At 49.1% G+C, this 15,033-nt stretch overlaps 2 non-coding genes across 2 annotated transcripts; one reads left to right on the top strand and one right to left on the bottom strand.

The window, feature by feature from the left end:
* Nucleotides 1-1,712: 1,712 nt before the first annotated feature.
* On the bottom strand, nucleotides 1,713-1,785 carry TRNAI-AAU. Its single transcript has one exon. It is a non-coding gene; the product is annotated as a tRNA-Ile (tRNA).
* A 4,832-nt stretch (nucleotides 1,786-6,617) lies between these two features.
* Nucleotides 6,618-6,691, top strand: TRNAT-AGU. Its single transcript has one exon. It is a non-coding gene; the product is annotated as a tRNA-Thr (tRNA).
* Nucleotides 6,692-15,033: the final 8,342 nt, after the last annotated feature.

Genomic DNA, 15,033 nt, shown 5'->3' with positions numbered 1-15,033 from the left:
CCAGAGGCTCGAGAGTCCTGGGTGAGGGGAGGGTGTCACTGCACAGTCTGAAATGGAAGGGAGGACCCTGGAAGGGAAGGGGAGGAACAGAAAATGGAGAGGAATGAAACAGAATAAACGCCTCTTCTCTCTCCCCTCCCCGACCCAGCAAGAACTGTTATCAGTGGGGAAACTCCCCACCATGAACGGCAGAGACCACAGAGACATTTGCCTCATGCTGAGAAGTAAGGTGACCAAGTGTGAAAAATCAGAGACTTTCACCAGTGGTATAGTGGTGAGCATAGCTGCCTTCCAAGCAATTGATCTGGGTTTGATTCCCAGCCAATGTGATGATTCCTCCACTGGGAATTGGTTTAATTTCAGTCACGTTGTTTCAGTTTATCAATAGAATGAGAGAATCAATGTCCCAACAGGTCATTAAACACCCAGTGGAGGAAGAAAGGGGTGGGACTATATAATGAGCAGTTGGAGTCATCCTGGTATTACAGTGCTTGGTTTACTTTATTTTTTTAATTTCCTTTACTTCCCTCTCCCTTTTAGACTCAGAGCCTTTAAGATCAGAAGGGACCAGTGTGATCATCTAGTCCGACCTGCTGCACCTTGCAGGCCAAAAGACCCACCCACCCACTCCTGTAATAGACCCGGGAGGGGAGGCAGCTCCGTGCTCTGCCCCTACCCCAGGCAGCACATGGAGGCCTCTGCTCCCCTCCCCCAACGGGTGTGCAGAGATGTGCCAGCAGCACTAAGGTGACTCCCTGCCCACTCTGCCTCCGTCCCTCCGTGCCGCTCCCAGAAGTGGCTGGCATGTCCCAGCATCCCCTGAGGTGGGGGGAGTGTCTCCACGTGCTGCCCCTGCCCCGAGCACCAACTCTGCAGCTCCCATTGTCCAGGAACTTTAGCCAATGTCAGCTCTGGGGGCAGCGCCTGCAGACAGCAGCACATGGAGATCCCCTGGCCCCACTCATCTAGGAGCTGCTGCCGGAGGGTTGTGTGTACCGGTCACTTTGGGAGCTGCACCACCACTCCTGCACCCCACCCCCACCGCAGAGCCCACACCCAAATTTCCTCCCAGAGCTTTGCTTGTCTTCCTTTCACCAGAACCATCCTTCTTCTCCTGGGCTGCAAGTAGCCATCCCTGGGAAGCCAAGAGGCAGGCACAGGATCCTGCCAAGTAAGTGTCCCACAGCACCGTGATGGACAGTGCGATGAAGGTAAGTCTTCCCGAGGCAGAATGAACTGCAATGCAGCGAACCACTGGCCAGGCGGTCGGGGCGAAGGGCATTCACTGGAGGTACAAGCTTGTGAGTGACTCCTGAGCACAGGGCCCCTTCCCCTTTTAAGGACCTGCTCCTCATGGCCTGCGACTGGAGATGACTTGGCTGCATCTGGTGGGTCACACTCCACCTTGGGCAGTGTCCATGCAGTGTCCCTGCTCTGGGTGTGTGAGTGCTGCCTAATGAGAGTCCCAGACACCTTCTCTATCTAGGAGCTCTTCTGCTCTTTCAGCTGTTCAACCAGCCCCTTCATCCCACAAGCATTGCAGGAGGGAGCGGGAGGGGGAGGGGGAAAGCCACTTCACAGGCATTCAGAGAGGGAGAGGAGACAAAAATGGGAATGGGGGAAGTATAACACACCTATTGAGCATAGAAATCACTGCTGCTCCTACAACAGCAGGGACAGGCCACTAGGAGCTGGGAAAAATTAAGCCCTCATGTTTCTGCCTGGTTTTGAACCAGGGACCTTTTGCATATTAGGCAAACGTGATAACCACTACACTACAGAAACTCTGTTGCAGGGCTCTGCCCCTCCCTTCATAAGAACATAAGAACGGCCATACTGGGTCAGACCAAAGGTCCATCCATCCCCATATCCTCTCTGCCAATAGTGGCCAATGCCAGGTACCCCAGAGGGACTGAACCTAACAGGTAATGATCAAGTGATCTCTCTCCTGCCATCCATCTCTACCCTCTGACAAACAGAGGCTAGGGACACCATTCCTTACCCATCCTGGCTAATAGCCATTAATGCACTTAACCTCCATTAATTTATCTGCAAAAAGAACAAGGAGAACATGTGGCACCATAAAGACTAACAAATGTATTTGAGCATAAGCTTTTGTGGGCTAAAACCCACTTCATCGGATGCATGCAGTTAAAAATACAGTAGGAAATATATATACACACAGAGAACATGAAAAAAATGGGTGTTGTCATACACACTATAACGAGAGTGATCAGTTAATGTGAGCAGTTATCAGCAGGAGAAAAAAACCTGGTGTTGGGAGGGGAACAGGAGAAAGGACAAAGGAAGCAAGAGACGAAGAGAAAAGAGGGATCAGACAGTGGATGGAGCAAGAGGTGAAACAAAAAGGACAACCCCCAATGTCCCCAGTGATTCTAAGGGACAAAATCCCAGATGTGCAATAAAATTCTGCCTCCTTAAGCTCATGTTTTCCATGCCTAGAATTCAACTCTCACCAGATGGATCAGACTGAACAGGTTTCACACCTCCAGGAGGCTCTTACCTTCTAAACAGGGACGGCTGTTTTCCAGTAAAATCACTGAAAGGGAAGGAGAAAACTCGAAAGAGGTTCCGCCTGGCACTCACGTCCGTGAACCCGAATACTCTCTCAGTCCTCAAAGAGAGACCTGGAGAAGGAGACTTGCTGCAGCAAAGCCACAGGGGTCTCTGAGGTTTCCCTGGCCCCGCGCCCCTGTCCTGCCTGGCTGATGTCAGCATCTCTCTGTGAGGTCACCACCTCCCCCCCACATCTTTGACCAATAGTCTGAGGTCTTGCAAAAGGCCTTTGTGATGTCACTGCCACACCCCTCCCCTGCTGGGCTAATGTCCTGCCCCTGGCCAGGCACTTTGGAGGTTTGAGCTACTCCCTGTGGATCACCCAACTCAAGGAGCGTTCGTTCTAGGCAGCAAGCCGGCTAGACAGGGAAACATCAGACGCTGCTCCCAATGCTACACTCAGTTTTTCAGAAATTAGTCAACTTTATGGCCAGAAGAGACCATTAGAGCATCTAATCTGACCCCCTGCATATCACAGGCCTCCTGTATGACACAAGAGCTACTTTGGGGGCAAAGATATTCCAGAAAGGCATCTAGTCTTCATGAAATGACATCAGGAGATGGAGAATCCACTACTTTCCTTGGTAGCTTGTTCCTGTGGTGAATCATCCTCGCTGTTGAATATTTGTGCCTTAGTTGTAATATGAATTTGTCTCTTTTCACCTTCCAGCCATTGGGTCTTGTTATTCCTTTCTTTGCTAGATTAAAGAGCCCTTTAATACCCAATCTTTTCTCTCCATTAAGGCACTTCAACACTTCAATGAAGTCACCTTTCAATCTTCTTTTGATCAGCTAAACAGGTTGAGCTCTTTCAATAGCTCCCTAGAAGGCATTTTCCTCCAGACCTCACAACATTTGTTGGCTCTTTCTGCCCCAGCTCCAATTTCACAACATCTTTTTCAAATGAGGACACCAAAACTGAAGTCAGTATTCCAGTATCAGTCTCTCTGATGCCGTGTCACCTCCTGTGACGTTATTGACATAATCTGTAACTGTATAGATCACCGTTGTGACCGCTGTTCTATATTTGCAGCCAATATTGTAGAACGGTTGTCGTGTAAGGGGTCTATGGAGAGGTTCTGATTGGTTGATTGTAATGATGCTACCTCTAGATGTGTATCATTATTGTAGTTGACGTTATGAATATTGGCTCTATGCTGCCTGTATTTCAATCTTGTGCTCTGCTTCCGGTGTCAGTTCTGTCTAGCCTGCTTGATGGCCCATTAAGGACCATCAGCTCTACAATCGCCCCATTGAGAGAAGGCAGATACGCCTTGTGACTCAGCAAGGTTTGCAGGGACTTGCCTATGGACAGAACTCTAAGGTTTTTCTATGCCACGTGCTGGACAGAGTGTCCTTGGGACAAAGAAAGCAAAGACCATATGGCAAGAGACTATAAAAGGCTGATGCCTCGTCTCCATCTTGTCTTCAATCCTGCTTCATACCTCTGGAGGGACTTTGCTACAAACTGAAGCTCTGTACAAAGGACTGAATGACCCATCCCAGCTTTGAATAGACTCCAGAGACTTGATTTGAACCTGCAGTTTATTCCATCACTGTTACAAGCCTGAACCAAGAACTTTGCCATTACTGTATGTGAAAGGTTCAAATCCATGTGCGTTTTATATAACAACCTGGTCTATGGATTGTGCCAGTTCTTTTCCAGACCCAAAGTCCGGATAATGGTCAAGGACTACAGGCCTAGCAAATAGTGACCAGCTAAGAGAAAGCTGGTTAAACAGAAAGCCTTGCTTGCTAAGATAGGCCTGGTCAGCAAATTGCCAGGTGTTGGAGCTTAGAACTAAATGATTGTGTCTTATTCAGAATTGCAGACTGAACAAAGAATCCCTATTCCTATTGTGTTTGTTTCTTCTCTAGGGAGACATTCTTCCCACAGATCCAACCTTGAGTTTATGAAAAGTTGGCACGTCAGTATAAGATATGGCATCCTTCCACCTCCCTTCCAAGGGACCAATGCCTGCCTTAAGACACACAGAAAACAATCTTTATTGCCATAGACTTTCACTCTTTCTTTGCTTTAACCCCTAGGAATGTACCTGTTGGACAATCAAAGGAGTTGCTCCATTCCTATGGATCCCAAATCAGAATTCAACATATATATTTTATACTAATATTTTATCAAAGTATTAATGAAATGTTAACTTGGTAACTTGAGACCATGGGTGGAGACATTATCTAATCTGTTAATCATTGGCTAATGTGCTTATCCTGTCTTGCAAAACCTGTCCCGGGGTGTGGAACTGCCTAGCCTGTCACTTTCCCCCGGCCCATGGAAAATCTATATATTCTATTGTAATTAATTAATTAACAGTGTCTCTGAGCCTAACAAGCCCACTCCGCCAGCACTGTGTGTAATAAAGCCCTATTCTTGACCTTTACATGGTGTAGATTTATGTCCTTCACAGACACCTGCTGAATAAAGAGGAGATTCAGCATCCAGCTTGGCTGAATGTGTCTCCTCTCCCCACAGCTTGGTGATCTTTTGAGGAAATGGAGACGACTGCCTTTGCCTAGCTGTACATCGCTTGCAAAAGAAACAGGTCTTTTTGGTGACAAGTGTTGAAAGGAGCCATTAGACAAATGTGGAGATAGGAAAAATGTCCCCCAATTCAACTGGCATCTGTGGATGCTGAAGCCACAACACAGAGCGCTAAACACTATATGAGAATGGGTGGTGTCAGAAGAGTCTCTACCAAAGCCTTTAGCCACCAGCAGGGGCATCTCTGTGCACAGAACTCCTGGTAGCGTGATGGCTGCAGGCAGTGGAGAACTCCATTTTGGCATCTCTTTTGTGGTGAACATCTGCAGTGCCTGTTTAAAGGTCTCTAGATAGTGGTCTTTGTGAAGAGCTGGCCGAAGAACCTTCCTACTAACCAGGAGAGCCTGGCTTGGCCTGCCAGTTCTTCCTTGCCAAACCTAGTGCGTCTCTTGGCTCCTTTTTTTGTATCTCTTTTCAGAAAAAGAAAAGACCTGTCAGCAGAATCCTTCTAAGTGCTTGTTCAAGACAGAGAGAGCCTTCCTTGCGGCTAAGTCTTGGTGCCATGGGGCATGCCTCACTGCCGCACCTCCTGCTGACCATCGTAGCAATTAGCTGTGGTTCACCGGTGCGCCTTCATCTAGTAGCGTCTGGCCACCATCTGTTCTATCATTAGGACCCATGTTGCTCTCAGGTCTTCAGTGTCCTCTTATGGACACAGCCCTCTGGCTGTGCCCCACTCAGTTCTCTCCCCCCTGCTGGGTGGGGTGGGGTGTCCTCTACCCAGACACTTGCCTCAGTGGCCGGCTGCAGTCCAGGGTGTAGCCACCTGTGTCAGTGGCTACTGAGGCAAAATGTGTGAACCTCCAACCCTGCCATCTGTTTCCCTGGACCATTTCCCAACAGACCTAGAACCTTCCTCCACCTTTATATCAGGGCCTTAGTCTGGCAGTAGTCAGCCAGGAGGTCACTCATGCACCCTTTACCCCAGCACTACTCTGATCATAGTGCCCTCCCTGAGCCTTCCTGCCTTCCTTCACAGCAGCCAACCCTCCCTCCTCAAACTTCAAGGAGTGACTAACTCTTGCTGTGCTGAGCAGCTCTTTATATATGGGCTGCTCCAGCAAGCCTTCTCCTGATTGGCTCTCCCAATAAGCCCTTTCTTGATAGGCTGGGTTCTGCACAGCCTCTTCAAGGCTGCCTTAGTCTTTCTCCTGCTTGTTTGGGGCAGACAGCCCACCACACGTGGAAAGTGGCAAATGAGAAGTCTGGAGCTGAAGGAAAGGTTACCATGACTCAGAACTGAGCCGAGGATGCTGCGACTGAAACACAGATCACTAACCATTATATGATCACAGTGACTGGTGGGAGAGGCACATGTTAGAAGCCCTCTGTCTACTCAGCTGTGGCTTTCTGTGCACAGAGAGCCAGACACCTGAAGGTCTGCAAGTCTTGAGGGAAATGGGGAACGTCTGTACTTTAGAATTTGCAGGTGTTGACTTGAACCATCAGATGAAACAGTTGCAAATACCTTCTTCAGGCAGGCACCATGGCTTAGCTGGCTAAAGCACCTGTCTAGTAAACAGGAGATCCTGGGTTCAACTCCCAGTGGTGTCTTGGTGTATGGCTTTTGTCTCCTCTGTTCACATTTTCCTGTGTCTTCCTAGGAAACAGAAGAGGCCTCCCTTGGTATCCAAGTCATTGCTTGCTAAGGAAAAGGCTTCTTTGGAGAGAAGCATTGGAAACAATCAAATCACAAACCTGGAGTTGATGAAAACGCTGCTATGACTGACATTGGCATGGCGGTTGCTTCGACTCCAATTGCTGCAAAATGAGCGCCTGCGCCACACATCCTTGTGATTCCCTGGAGATGTTCACACACAGATGTCATGTCACCTTCCTTTTGATTGTCATTGATGAAAAATGGAGCGGTTGGGAGAAAAGTCCCAGAGAGTTGCACCGTGGCTAAGCTGGGTGACTCACCTGCCAGGTAAAGTGGAGTTAGGGATGCAGCTCCCAGTGGTGCCTTAACAAATGTGTCTGCTCTTCCCACCTTTTGGTGACTCTTTTGCGGAAACAGAGAAGACTGCCTCTGCCTTGCAATGCAAATGCTTGCAAAAGAAACCAGTTGTTTTTTCTGACAAGTGTCAGAAGGAGGCACATAAGAAATGTGGAGACAAGGAAAAGGTCATCGTAACTCAACTTGCATCCATGGCTCTTGAGGCCAGAACGCAGAGCACTAAGCACTGTATGACCACAGCAAAATCTAAACTTTACACCTTATTACACTAGGCAGTAGTTAGGTCTAGCAATTTTCTCATCCTACTGGATGTTACCCTCCTTAATACATAGAATTCCCCCTAAAACCTGGATTACTGTCCTCAGATGACCTTCATTTTCTCAGGATTCCTGCTGCTTCCAGCATAGGTGGGGGAGGAGAAAGGCAAAAACATGATGCCACAGTCTCCTATTTTATATCCTTAATTCAAGTGTCTAGAAGACACTTGCCCAGATGTGTCTGGGTGGGCTCTGCTGAGTCACTAGGTTGGGGTATCCTCCTGGTGTGGTCTTGTGCAACTGAGTCATAGACTTGAGTGGTCCCCACAGTGTTGTGTTTGGGCATCTGTCACTGAATTGGAAATCCCTTAATTACAATTCCTCTGCTGATTCACGGCTGTTGAACACCCTCCTCGGCAGGGGTCACTAGCAAAATTATAGCCTATTTCAGTAACAACCATACAGCAAAATGCATAACTTCACACACCCTCATGCTATACATATTTGGACAGAATAACCGATTTCAGCAGATCATGACTTTTCATATGATAACTTACATGGAATGGTTGGTAGGACATATCACAGCCATATAGGAATGATGACTATGTGAGCTACAGGGAGCTATTTTGAAGTACATCATGTCACAAAAGCCTCTAGAGACTGGCCTTTGGGAAGAGCTGGCTGAAGAGCCTTCTGAGTAACTGAGAGATCCAGGCTTGGCCCTGCCAGTTTGTGCTTGCAAACTAAACCTGTCCATTGGGCTCCCTTTTTTGTGTCTCTTTCACAGAAACAGAGCAGAAGTTCTTGGCCAATCCTTGAAAGTGCTTGTTCAAGACACAGAGAACCTCTGTGCTGGGGCAGGGGTAGGGGTGCAGGAGGTGGTCGGGGGTGGAGGTGCTTACCTCGGGCAGCACAGCTCCCAAAGTGACTGGCACACACTCCCCTCTGGCAGTGGCTCCTAGGCAGCGGGATACGGGGGCGGGTCAGCTGTGGCGTTTGCACTCAGGGCTGCAGGGATATGCCGGCCACTTCCAGGAGCAGTGTGGCAGGGAGGGAGGGGGCAGAGTGGGCAGGGAGCCGCCTTAGTGCTGCTGGCACATCTCCGTGTGTGACTTGGGGAGGCATCAGGTCTCTGTGGGCTGGCAGGGGCAGTGGCCAAGGGGGCTCGGGCCACCCCTTTGCCTCCTCTCTCCAGGCTCCCAGCCCATCTTGCCGGCCGACAGGGATTTTAGGGTGCAGCAGCGCAGGGAGCAGGAAGGGCGAACCACAGCGGCTGCCTCCCCCACATGCAGGAAAATGGCTTGACCTGCTGGCCCCACGGACTAAGGCACCAGGCCTCCAGCTTGCCCCATTCGACCGAATGGGTTGATCTTGTGGCCAGAATTATTTGCAGTTGGGATTTCCCCCAACAGTGCCCCACAGGGGTCCAGGGTCAGCTCCAGCACAGGCCACACAGGAAGGCTTCATGCTCGAGCTGCAGCGCATGCTGGGCAGGCTTAAGGCCGGGCTCCCCATGGCAGGAGAGAAGAAGACGACTCGGCCCCTGGAGGGGCAGGCTGGGGCTTCCTGGATCCCATTTGCTCACAGCCAGCGCCCTGCCCCCACTCCCAAGTCATTAATGGCGCCCCCAGGTCAGCCAGAATGGAGCAGCGGTTTTCACTCCACCAAGTCCACTTATGGCTTACAGGCAACTCCCAGACCCACCATGTCGGCCAGAAAGGAGCCCACTCAGCCTCGCCATTGCTGCTTTTCCTTCCCCCCAGAACCCCGCTTCTCCTGGGCTGCAAGGCGCCACCCCTGGGAAGCCAAGAGGCAGGCACAGGATTCTGCCTCCCAGCAGCCAACCGCACCTCCCCCGGCTTTGCAGAACGAATGGTGATGCTCTACTAACCCCATTTAGCCACAACGATGTGCTTACTTTCTGCCCTGCCTTCCTCAGCTCGACTTTCCTCTTTTGCCCCATTCCTGCCTCACTTCCTCCTTTGGCAAGTCACGCAGAGGATGCCAGCAGGAAGAGCCGGCCTCCACCGGCCAACCTCCCAGGGCAGAGGCCAAGCCACAAGCCTCCAAAAGGTGACACACCGCACTCCTCTAGGTTCTCCAGCCTGATGCCAAGGTGCTTTCTCCACTGCTGTCAGCACCCTCTGTCATGCAGGGGTTGGAGTTATCCCAGGGACAGGCCAATAGGAGAAGGAGGAGCATCTTCCTGAACAGCAAGGGGGACTGGCAAAAGGAAGCCAGCATGTTTCTGCCTGGTTTTGAACCAGGGACCTTTTGCATGTTAGGCAAACATGAAATGAAAGGAATGGGAAGGGATCCTGCCAGCAAGGGAGTTGGACAGTGTTGGAAGGGGACCCCAGAAGTGGGGGTGGGGCACTGGTCTGGGCGGAGATGAGGGAAGGATCCCAGCTCTGTGGGAAGTTGACATTCTGGAGAGCACAGCCCGGCATGGGGGGTGGGAAGAGTGAGTGTGTCCCTCTAAACTCACCACCAGCAGACTTGGAAGAATTACGTATTTGTTGGTAAATGTCAATTTCTGTGTAAACACACAACCCAATGGCAAAATCTTTCCATCGATAATCATCAAAACTAACAGATGGACAAAGTAAGAAACATGTTGCTTGAGAACTTATCCTATTCTAATCCTCTAGGGTTCCCTTTTGCCTTAGGCACCACCACGTGGGCATTTCATATCCCTCCTCATTTTCACACACACACACAATTTCCTTTGCACAGATCCATGAACAGCAAAACCTCCCTGTGTCTATTGTCTGAGCCAGGGCATTCGATTCCACTGAAACCTTCTCTCCTGCAATGGCAATGGTCAGACAGGGAATGCGTCCACCTTCCCCCTGGCAGTGAGATATTCACTCCCCTCTTCATGCTGCTGCTGTTATTCCATGAGTCATCAAGGATGGAATAAAAAGCTGAGTTTCTCCAGGGTGAGGAAAGAAAGGAGCCACCAACGCCCTCAAAAATCTCAATGCCCAGAGAAAACCTGCCTCTGTTATTGGACTCACAGAGGTGCTGGCAATACAACAGGAAAAGGGACTGTCTGAATTGCCAAGGCAGGGAATGAACAATCTACAGCAACATCATTAACCACAAACACACCCTCATCATGCTCCAGCCAGTAGGGAAATGGGCAGGGAACTCTGGCTGTTCAGCCATGGCCACACGTACAGAGCTGCACAGCAGTGAGTGTGCTGGGGAAGCTGGTCTGAGCAATTTGTAATGACCCTTCAGTGAGAACAGAACCAGAGTGTAGAAAGGCCCCTGAGTTAAGTAGTTGTGGCTGAGGCCTTAGGTAGCTGGGCTAGAAAACCATGGGTGTCTTTCTGTGAAGGTTTGATCTTTGCCAGCTAGGCAAGGCTGGTGTGTGGTGTCTCCGTGGCTGTACTTCCAGGGTCTGATCACAACAGTGCCACAGGGAGCCAAGCCTAGACATATTCAGAGGCTAAGGCCAGGTCAATGTTTCAAACAGTGAATCTATGCTGCTGCAGCTCAGTAATGGAGAGGCTCTATGCCAGGGTTTCTCAAACGTCCTTTCACTGCAACCTCCTTCTGCCAAAATAACTTAATACATAGCCCTGGAAAGAGGGACCAAGCCCCTCCACTGGGGGAGAACCAAAGACTGAGCCCCAGTGGGGGGAGGGCAAAACCAAAGCCTGAGGGATTCAGCCCTGGGTTGGGGGGCCTCACACTTTTGGCATCAGCCCCAGGACCCAAAAAGTCTAATGCCAGCCCTGGTGACCCCATTAAAACAGGGTCATAACCCACTTTGCGGTCCTGACCCACAGCTTGAGAACCACTGCTCCATGCTGAGGGGGGAGAGTTTTCCCGTTGGTGTAGTCAATCCACTTCCCCAGGAGGTGGCAGCTCTGTCATGGGGAGAAGCTATATCGGTGGGTATGCAAGCTGTGGTGTTTACCACATTTAAGAAGTTTAATCAAACCCCATTTTTAAAACCACCTGTGGTCTGGGAATGGCAAAGGAGCTCGATGAAGCAGGGTCTGTCCTTCAAAGTCCTGGAGATCACAATTCCATACTCCTGTTGTAATGGGGGTATAGCTCAGTGGTAGAGTGTTTGATTGCAGATCAAGTGATCCTTTGTTCAAACCCAGGTGCCCTCTTAAAAAAAAAGAAAAAATTTCATTTTCATTCTCCATTATGTTCAGGAGCTCCACCATACGAGGATGTTCGAAATGAATGTGAACACTCAGCATTTTGCTGTCCAAATGCATAAAAACCTAGCAAGCCTGTCCCTCAGCTGAAATCAGTTCCAATCCTCTAAGTGTCTAGTTTTTGTTTTCATCAATTAAACAAAAGGTATCATTCCCTGAAGCAGAGCACAAGTTTGAAATACAGGCAGCATAGAGCCAATATTCATAATGTGAACTACAAAAAAATGATACACATCTAGAGATAGCATCATTATAATCAGCCAATCAGAACCTCTCCATAGACCCCTTACACAACAACCTTTCTACAATATTGGCTGCAAATATAGAACAGTGGTCACAATGGTGATCTATACAGTTACAGATTATGTCAATAACGTCACAGGAGGTGACATGGCATCAGTGAGACTGATACTGGAATACTGCCTCCAGTTTCGGTGTCCTCATTTGAAAAAGATGTTGTGAAATTGGAGCTGGGGCAGCAAAGAGCCACCTAATGTTCTGAGGACTAGAAAAAATACCTTCTGGTGAGCTATTGAAAGAGCTCAACCTGATTAGCTTATCAAAAGAAGATTGAAAGGTGACTTCATTGAAGTGCCTTAATGGAGAGAAAAGATTGGGTATTTAAGGGCTCTTTAATCTAGCAGAGAAAGGCATAAGACCCAATGGCTAGAAGGTGAAGAGAGACAAATTCATATTACAACTAAGGCACAAATATTCAACAGCGAGGATGATTCATCACAGAAACAAGCTACCAAGGAAACTGGTGGATTCTCCATCTCTTGATGTCATTTCATGAAGACTAGATGCCTTTCTGGAATGTGTTTGCCTCAAAAGTAGCTCTTGTGTCCTACAGGAGGCCTGTGATATGCAGGGGGTCAGATTAGATGCTCTAATGGTCTCTTCTGGCCATAAAGTCAACTAATTTCTGAAAAACTGAGTGTAGCATTGGGAGCAGCATCTGATGTTTCCTTGTCTAGCCAGCTTGCTGCCTAGAACGAACGCTCCTTGAATGGGGTGATCCACAGGGAGTAGCTCAAACCTGCAAAGTGCCTGTCCAGGGGCAGGACATTAGCCCAGCAAGGGAGGGGTGCGGCAGTGACATCACAAAGGCCTTTTGCAGGACCTCAGCCAATTGGTCAGATTTGGTGACCTCACAGAGAGATGCTGACATCAGGGAGGCAGGACAGGGGCGAGAGGCCAGGGAAACCTCAGAGACCCCTGTGGCTTTGCTTCAGCAAGTCTCCTTCTCCAGGTCTCTCTTTGAGGACTGAGGGAGTATTCGGGTTCACGGACGTGAGCACCAGGAGGAACCTCTTTCGAGTTTTCTCCTTCCCTTTTAGTGATTTTTACTAGAAAACAGCCGTCCCTGTTTACAAGGTAAGAGGCACCTGGAGGTTTGAAACCTGTTCAGTCTGATCCATCTGGTGACAGTTGAATTCTGAGCATGGAAAACACGAGCTTAAGGAGGCAGAACTTTATTCTGCACCTGGGATTTTGTCCCTTAGAATTACTGGGGCCATTAGGGTTTGTTCTTTTTGCTTCCCCTCTTCCTCCCTCCTCTTTTTCTCTTGCTTCCTTTGTCCTTTTACCTGTTCCCCTCCCAACACCAGGAGGGTGTGCATGTGTGTGTTGCGGGGGGAGTGTTCTGCAGCTCCCACTGTGGGAGGTCCACCCAAAAATATGGGGCTGAAATAGTGCTTGGGCAGTGATCCCATCTGTGACCTGGGCCATCCTTTGGGCTCGCTGGTGAGAACCCTCAGCCTCCCATCCTCAGTCTCTACCCTGATTGGCTGAGCATGGGGTTATTGACAGGGAGGAGATTCTGGTCCTTGGTGTTCTCTCTTAAGAACAAGGAAATAAGTCAGAACCAGTTCTATGTTTGATGAATTTTGCTGCTTCTCTGCATTAATGGTCTCTGAGCAGTTCACAAATCTCTCTATCGTTGCAGTTCTCCTCAAATACTTGCTGAATAATTACTGTTACTGTTGTTGGTCTGGAGCTCATCAGAGCACTTTATTCAGGTCATTCACTGTCTGAAATTCAAGATCCGATGGTTAGTTTGAAAATCAGGGCTCTTAGGTCCTATTCCCAACTCTGCCACTGGCTGGGTGTGTGACCCAAGACAAGTCAATTCTCCTTTCTCAGCCTTAGCTTCTCTCTCTTTCAAGTAGGGATAATAATGATCCGCTCATACCTACCTCACGGTGCGTGGAGGCAGGGCCGGCTCTAGGTTTTTTGCCATTCCAAGCAAAAAAAATTTGGGCTGCCCCCACCTCAGCCCTGGGGTCCCCCGCCAGACGTGCCTGCTAACCGAGCCCTGGGCTTCCCACCCCCCAGCCAGCCACCACCCCAGCCCTGGGCTCTCCTGACACCCTGTGCCAACAACATAGGTTTGGTTCTCCCCAGTCCACCCAGGCTGAGCTGCTCCCGTTTATACTCCGTCTCCAGTCGGAACATGCCCAGAGAGGGTGAGGGGGTGTGGCCTCTTCAACCCACATGGCGCAGTTAACCCTAGCAGTGCCAGTGCAGGGTGGATGCACCTCATCACAGACAGCATTTCCCAAAATGTTGGGATTAACCAAGAGATCTCTTCAAGAGTAACCTCCTGTAGGGACTGGGTCACAAATACCTTGGGAACCAAATACCTGGGCGTTTTCCTAGTTCCGAATCACTTGCTGTGGAATTCTATCCCTGGATCATCCGAGACAATATTGACTTAAACAACTGAACTACCCTGTGACCATGTGCACTTACTTCGGTCAGTTGCACCCATTTGGGGTCTGCTGCTGTTCACCTTTTCAGAGTGGAGATTTAAACATATGACTGTTTCTCTGATAATATGTTCAACAGCTTGGAGTATTCTCTCCTGTTGACTGAACTGCATTTGAATTTTCTCCATGTCATCATGCAGGGATAGGAGGGGAAAACAAACCTGAAGTAAAAACATGGTAATTTGTCTGAAATTTCCCCAAAAATCTGAGCTACATTCTGTCAAACAAAACTAACATGCAGTTATATGACCAAGGAGCCTTCATGAAAGATAGAAAACCCATATCACAGAGGTAGAAGACACTTTCATTTTAATTTAAAGTGAAATTCCAGACTAGGTTACATCTGATGTCTCATTATTAGGATGAGAGATTCTCCCATGATCCAGTGAAACCTGCTTCACCCAGCGCTTTCTCATGCATCCGACGAAGTGGGTATTCACCCACGAAAGCTCATGCTCCAAAAGTCTGATAGTCTATAAGGTGCCACAGGATTCTTTGCTGCTTTTACAGATCCAGACTAACACGGCTACCCCTCTGATACCTTTCTCATTAGTGTTATTTACAGGAGTTTTAGCACTTTCATAACGGGAAAAAAAACAGCCGACCTTCCCAGAAGCGGCTTTGCCATTGAGGGAAAAGGGGATTTGAACGGTGCTTGGAATCCATTTGAAATCCCCTTCCAAGTCTGACACTTTCATCTCCTGCCAGACTGACTCTGATTTAGGAT

This window comes from Mauremys reevesii, linkage group 14, assembly GCF_016161935.1.
Source record: "Mauremys reevesii isolate NIE-2019 linkage group 14, ASM1616193v1, whole genome shotgun sequence".
In the NCBI taxonomy this organism is placed as follows: domain Eukaryota; kingdom Metazoa; phylum Chordata; order Testudines; family Geoemydidae; genus Mauremys; species Mauremys reevesii.
This window is presented reverse-complemented; position numbering and strand designations above follow the sequence as displayed.